The sequence below is a fragment of the Eretmochelys imbricata genome, chromosome 4 (assembly GCF_965152235.1).
Source record: "Eretmochelys imbricata isolate rEreImb1 chromosome 4, rEreImb1.hap1, whole genome shotgun sequence".
Lineage (NCBI taxonomy): Eukaryota > Metazoa > Chordata > Testudines > Cheloniidae > Eretmochelys > Eretmochelys imbricata.
In genome coordinates, this window is record NC_135575.1 from 109,923,749 (window position 1) to 109,929,607 (window position 5,859).

The window sequence follows — 5,859 nt, forward strand, 5'->3', positions numbered from 1 at the left end:
CCGCCGATCTCCGTCCCCCTTAAACCCTCCCCACTCCCCCGGCAGCCCCCCTCCGCGCCCGGAGCCAGCAGGGACCCCGGCTTCACCGGGCGGCTGCCCACAGGACACAGCGAGAGCCCCCACGAGAGGCAGCTCCGCCCCGGCGCTCCCGCCTTCCCAAGTTCCCGGCCGCCCTGCCCTCGTCACTACGCGGCCGCCGGCTCCGCCTCCCCAGCCGGCCGTGCGGCGCTCAGGGGCCGCCTGTGCCGGGGAGCCAGGCTCCCGCCGGCGCCTCCCGCCTAGGCCTGCGCCGGGGGCCGCTCTCGGACTGGGGCCCAACGCCCTCGCTGGCCCCAGCGTAGGCCCGAGCGGGTGGCTGGCCCTGGCCCTGGGGCGGGCCCCACTCGTACTGCCAAGCGGGGACCCCTCCGCTGCCGCTCGAGCCATAGAAAGCCCCTTATCTCGGGGAGGGCCTTGGGATAGCAGCCTAAGGGGGGAATGTAAACCGGGTTAGGCAATTGCTGCAGCCGCCTGTGTGGACGCTCCTCCGTCGGTGTAAGTGGGTTTGAGTCAGCTGGGAACAAGCAGAAGTGGAACAGAAGTAAGCCGCTCAAACTGCAACAGGAGCATCCACACAGAAGTTTGTGCCAGTTTCACTGTATCCGTTTAAAAACCAATGCAGCTTTCCCCTATAGACAGCAAAAAATAACCCAGGGTTTGCCCTCATTTTGCAGATTTCAGTGCAGTGAGACTGGAGAGAGCTGCTTCAGGCCAAGTTGCTTTTGATCACTTTGTTCTCAGCAATATTTCTGGATTTTGAATCAGTGTCTCAGATCCCTATTCTGCAAGTACACATGCTTAACATTAATCATGAGAGTAGGCCCTTTGGCTTAAATGAGACTACTCACTTAAAATAAAGCACTTGCTTAAATATTAGTGTAAGTGGGGGTGTAATTATCATTTGCTTTTGTGTGGGGTAGTTTGCTCCCGTGGTTTCACAGATTGGAGTTGTAGCTGTAATGCTAAATAGGAATGAGTATTTTCATTTCTGATCTTCCATTTTTTGTGGTAGAGAGATTGTGTGCTGTTTGATGCTAGCAGACCAGGTGCCAGCTCATGCCAAACCCCCAGGCCTCACTGAACGCTTACAGATGGATAGCTAGAAGCCAGCTAATTCATTTGTATATTAGTATAGATCAAAGTGATTGTTAAGTGTGTAAGAGTGTATTTGGTGCTTAAAGTTCATGAAAATTAATGGAATTTTACCAGTGGTGCAAGTAGAACCCATTTCTTGTTGGTACACTGCACTCATGGGAGTGACACAAAGTGGGGGTGGGCACATGACCTCCCCACGTGACTCCTCTGCCTCCTGCCCCCCAGCCTGGGGCCCCTGCAGTCTTCTCATGATGAATATCCATCCCAAATTACCAGGGGTTGGTGGGGGGGCTCTGTCCTGCCTTCCGCTGCTGTACAGAGAGACCCCAGGCAGGAGGACTCAGGAAATGCCACTGCGTGGAAGGGCTGGGGGTAGGGCTGAAGGCAGTACAGCCACGCCGGAGGTGCTGCCAGCATGGGGCTGCCCAGCGGCCCCACATTCTGCTCCTTTAGCCACTGCGGTTTCCGGGAGATCAGGGCTCTCTGGAACCGCAGCGGCAAAAGGAGCACAAGAACATGGGGCCACCAGGCAGTCCCACACCAGCAGCTCCACCAGCATGGCTGTGTCGCCCCCAGCCCTACTCCCAGCCCTTCCATGCAGCTGCATCTCCTTAGTCTTCCTGCCTGGGGTCTGTACAGCAGCCCGGTCAGAGGACAGGGCTGGGAGTGGTACAGCAGCTGCGCTGGAGGAGCTGCTGGCGTGGGGCTGCCCAGCGGCCACGCGTTCTGCTCCTTTCCCCATAGTGGTTCCTGGGAGAGCACAGCTGTGCTGCCCCCAGCCCCTCCCCCTGCCCTTTCACTGAGATGTGTCTCCTCTGTCTGTATAGCAGCCCTGCCGGAGGGTGGAGCTGGGAGCAGTACAGCTGTGCCGGAGGAGCTGCTGGTGTTCTACTCCTTTTCCCCACTGCAGTCCCCAGTGGGGAAAGGAACAGACTTCTGGCAGCTCCTCTGGTGCCTGTACCGTCCCCAGAACCACCCCAGCCCTGTCCTCCGGCGGGGATGCTGTACAGATGGAGGAGACGCAGCTCCGTGGAAGGGCAGGGGGCGGGTGTGATGTTCCCTTGTTGTTATCTGGACCAGTGATCTGCTAGGTCACTCCAGTCCTCAACTTTGGGAGCTAGCCTTACCCTACTCTGCTGTGAGAACCCCCACTCCTGTTCACACATAGCCTCTGGCATGAAAGCTGCTCCCAGCTACATGAATGAGCACTTTTGGCCAGCTGCTGCTTGGATTGTGCAACTGAATGACACTAGCCAGTATCTCCAATCCCAGACACAACCCTAGGAACCTCTGTCTTGCAGTGTCCAATTATTCCCCCTGGATGCAGCAAGCTTATATGAGTTCAACAATTTAACAAAGAAATTGATATGTACCAAGCTTGTTATCCCAAGGGGAGTCTCTGACACACTTCAAACCAAACGCACTGCTTCAGGTAGAATAAACAAACAAATTTATTAACTACAAAAGATAGATTTTAAGTGATTATAAGTCAAAGCACAAGTCAGATTTGGTCAAATGAAATAAAAGCAAAATGGATTCTAAGCTGATCTTATCACTTTCAGTGCCCTTACAAACTTAGATGCTTCTCACCACAGGCTGGCTGGTTGCCCTTCAGCCAGGCTCTCCCCTTTGATCAGTGCTTCAGTTGTTTGGTGGTGGTGTCTGTAGATGGAGGTGGAAGAGAGAAGAAGAGTATGGCAAACGTCTCTCCCTTTTATCATGTTCTTTCTTCCCTCTTGGCTTTGCCCTCCCTTCAAGGTCAGGTGAGCATTACCTCATCGTAGTCCCAAACTGACCAAGGGAAGGGGGGTGACTCACTTGAGAGTCCAGCAGATCCTTTGTTGCTGCCTAGGCCAGTGTCCTTTGTTCCTGTGCGGCTGGGCTGGGTTTGCCCCTTGCATGCCCTGATGAGGTGTGAACTGCCCCTCTTCCTGGAGTTTTGCCTGGACTTGTTTTAAGCTATGACGACACATTTTCAGCCTCATAACTACATACATGAAATTACAACCTGTAATATTACCATAACAACAATGCTCAGTGCATTGTGAGCCTTCCGTAGACACCCGACATGACAAACTTTGCATTGGATACCACACAATTGTTTTACCAATAAAATAAAAACCAGCAGGATCTTATTAAAGGGGGTAAGGCAAAATGCCACGTTTATTTTGAATACAGAAAGAATCAGAGTAAGCAATCAGTTATAGCTATAACATCTCATTCACTCACACACACACACATACACACACAAGTTTTGCAAAGCTGTTATAGTTACCAGCCTAGGAGTTGCTCGTGCCAAGTCACTGGCCAGGTGGCCTGGACATGAGGGTGGAGCAGGGCCTTGTCAGATGTGCATCCGATGCTGCTGGGGGTTGGTTTGCAGAATCAGACCCAAAGTCCTCAGTCTTCAGGGTCTGTTCTTATAGGGATTTATTCTCATACAAGTTTAAAGGGTTTGCTTCATCATGTTGTTTTCATGTTTGAAATGATAATCAATCACTGTTCTCATGTTTGAGGTGATAGTCAATCATGCAGATGGTACAGAAATGACAAAATGACAGTATGTTGTTATCTTGTTCTTCAGCCCTCTTGTCCTTGGCACAGGTATGCCCTCAGGGTTATCAGGCTATCTCGTCCACTGCTTTCTTTAGCCAGACAATCTTATTTTAAGGCTGGCACCTCAACCTTTAATCTTTCATTCCTCATTCAATCATACATACATGCATACAATCACACTCACACTCCAACGTATATCCTGTCACATCTGCATTTTATCATCTACCCATCCTTTAACAAACCGTTCTAAAATCAGTGGGACATGGCAGACTTCAATAAGTCTATTCATCCCACTTATATCTAAAAGGAAACGAACAAGATAAGCATGCAAGAGTGAGGGGTTCACACATCTTATTCAGAGTTCAGGAAAACAAAGTTGTACCAGCCATAAAGGCAGCTATTATCTTGTTACTTTTAGAACAATCTCTTTGTCTCTGGATGTGCTTCTACAATTAACACTGATCTTGTAAAACTGACAGGCAATTTCAATCAGCACAGACTCAGCAGGGTGGTTGAGAAACATATTTCTTTCTAATGGTCAGGCCAAATTCTGGGGTCTGCTGTGGAGTCACTCTTTCTTACATTGCCCATATCAGAAATATACCAGTTATCAATCTAATCCAACATAACCATGTCATAAGGATGAACATGGGGATGCAGGGTGTTCCCCTGAAATACAGTGTCACAGCGGGGCTGGGGGGCGGGCTTCTCCTTTGTCTTTCCAGTATGCTGTACCAGCTATAAATATCTTACTGGTATGGCCTATCAGACTGTACCACTGTACTTGTGCCACTGAATGTTACATACATTATAACAGGACACAGATAAGTGAAAACAATGTAATAGCAAACATTTACATTGTATATACTTATGTAACTATATAACTCCTCAAATATCAGCTCCCATATGGTCTAGTGGTTAGGATTCCTGGTTTTCACCCAGGTGGCCCGGGTTCAACTCCCGGTATGGGAACAGCAAAATTTTGGGGGTTGGACTAGATGACCTCCTGAGGTCTCTTCCAACCCTAATCTTCTATGAAATGAGAAAGAATCCTTGTGTAATCTGACTGAAAAACTTTAGCAGAAAAGTACTAATTCTTGCACATTTGAATCCAGAGGCAACTCTCGATTTAGTCCTGAGTGGAGTGCAGGATCTGGTCCAAGAGGTAACTATAACAGGACTGCTTGGAAATAGTGACCATAATATAATAACATTTAACATTCCTGTGGTGAGAAGAACACCACAACAGCCCAGCACTGTGGCATTTAATTTCAGAAAGGGGAACTATGTAAAAACGAGGAGGTTAGTTAAACAGAAATTAAAAGGCACAGTGACTAGAGTGAAATCCCTGCAAGCTGCATAGACACTTTTCAAAGACACCATAATAGAGGCTCAACTTAAATGTATACCCAAAATTAAAAAACACTGAAAAAGAGCCACCGTGGATTAACAACCATGTAAAAGAAGCAGTGAGAGATAAAAAGGCATCTTTTGAAAAGTGGAAGTCAAATCCTAGTGAGGTAAATATAAAGGAGCATAAACACTGCCAAATTAAGTGTAAAAATGTAAGAAGAAGAGCCAAAAAGGAGTTTGAAGAACAGCTAGCCAAAAACTCAAAAGGTAATAACAAAATGTTCTTTAAATACATGTGTCCATACAGAAATTATACATACTTTACAAAGCCATTACTATAGGTTTCTTGGTTCCCAGTCCATTAAATGTTGAAATGTTGGGATGTTGAAATGCCAATAGTTATCCTTGGGGACCCAGCCTACCCCTTGCTCCCATGGCTCATGAAGCCATACACAGGCAGCCTGGACAGTAGTAAGAGGCAGTTCAACTATAGGCTGAGCAAGTGCAGAATGGTGGTAGAATGTGCCTTTGGACATTTAAAAGCTCACTGGTGCTGTCTGCTGACGAGGTTAGACCTCAGCAAAACCAACATTCCCATTATTGCTGCTTGCTGTGTGCTCCATAATCTCTATGAGAGTAATGGGGAGACGTTTATGGCGAGGTGGGAGGTTGAGGCAAATCGCCTAGTGGCCGATTTTGAGCAGCCAGACACCAGGGCGATTAGAAGAGCACAGCTAGGCATGCTGCACATCAGAGAGGCTTTGAAAACCAGTTTCATGACTGGCCAGGCTTCGGTGTGACAGTTGTGTGTGTTTC

The 5,859-nt window shown here is 48.5% G+C and overlaps 1 non-coding gene across 1 annotated transcript; it reads left to right on the forward strand.

Moving 5' to 3' along the window:
* The first annotated feature begins 4,590 nt into the window (after positions 1 to 4,590).
* TRNAE-UUC (transfer RNA glutamic acid (anticodon UUC)) lies at positions 4,591 to 4,662 on the forward strand. The gene has a single exon. It is a non-coding gene; the product is annotated as a tRNA-Glu (tRNA).
* Positions 4,663 to 5,859: the final 1,197 nt, after the last annotated feature.